Below are 390 nucleotides of genomic sequence, written 5' to 3'. Positions count from 1 at the left end.
ATTATATATAAGGCCACAGCAAGTTAATTTTATGGATGACATCCTCCTCAGACTCCGAAACTAATGCGAGCGGGAGAAAAAAAAACAAGGCGGGCCGAAAAAAACAAGGTTCCTGCATTTTAAAATTCTAACTCAATCATTGTTCAAATGGTTTTTATTCAGTGGGAACATCACATATGCACAGCCAGCATCACATATCACTGCATCAAAGTAAGAAAAAAAACAACATCAAATCAAATCAAAGCCTTTTCTTGTCTTCTCTCTTCATAGCCATCCACCATCATCTGCCATCCACCTTCCGGCATGGCAACAGACATCTTTGCCCATTTTCGGCATATTGACCACTGTCAGAAGGCAACACAATTTCTTTTTTTTTTTCTAAAATTCAGG

The sequence above is a fragment of the Branchiostoma belcheri genome, unplaced genomic scaffold (genome assembly GCF_001625305.1).
Source record: "Branchiostoma belcheri isolate BF01 breed outbred unplaced genomic scaffold, Haploidv18h27 scaffold94, whole genome shotgun sequence".
Classification (NCBI taxonomy): Eukaryota; Metazoa; Chordata; class Leptocardii; order Amphioxiformes; family Branchiostomatidae; genus Branchiostoma; species Branchiostoma belcheri.
Note: the sequence above shows the minus strand (reverse complement) of the source record.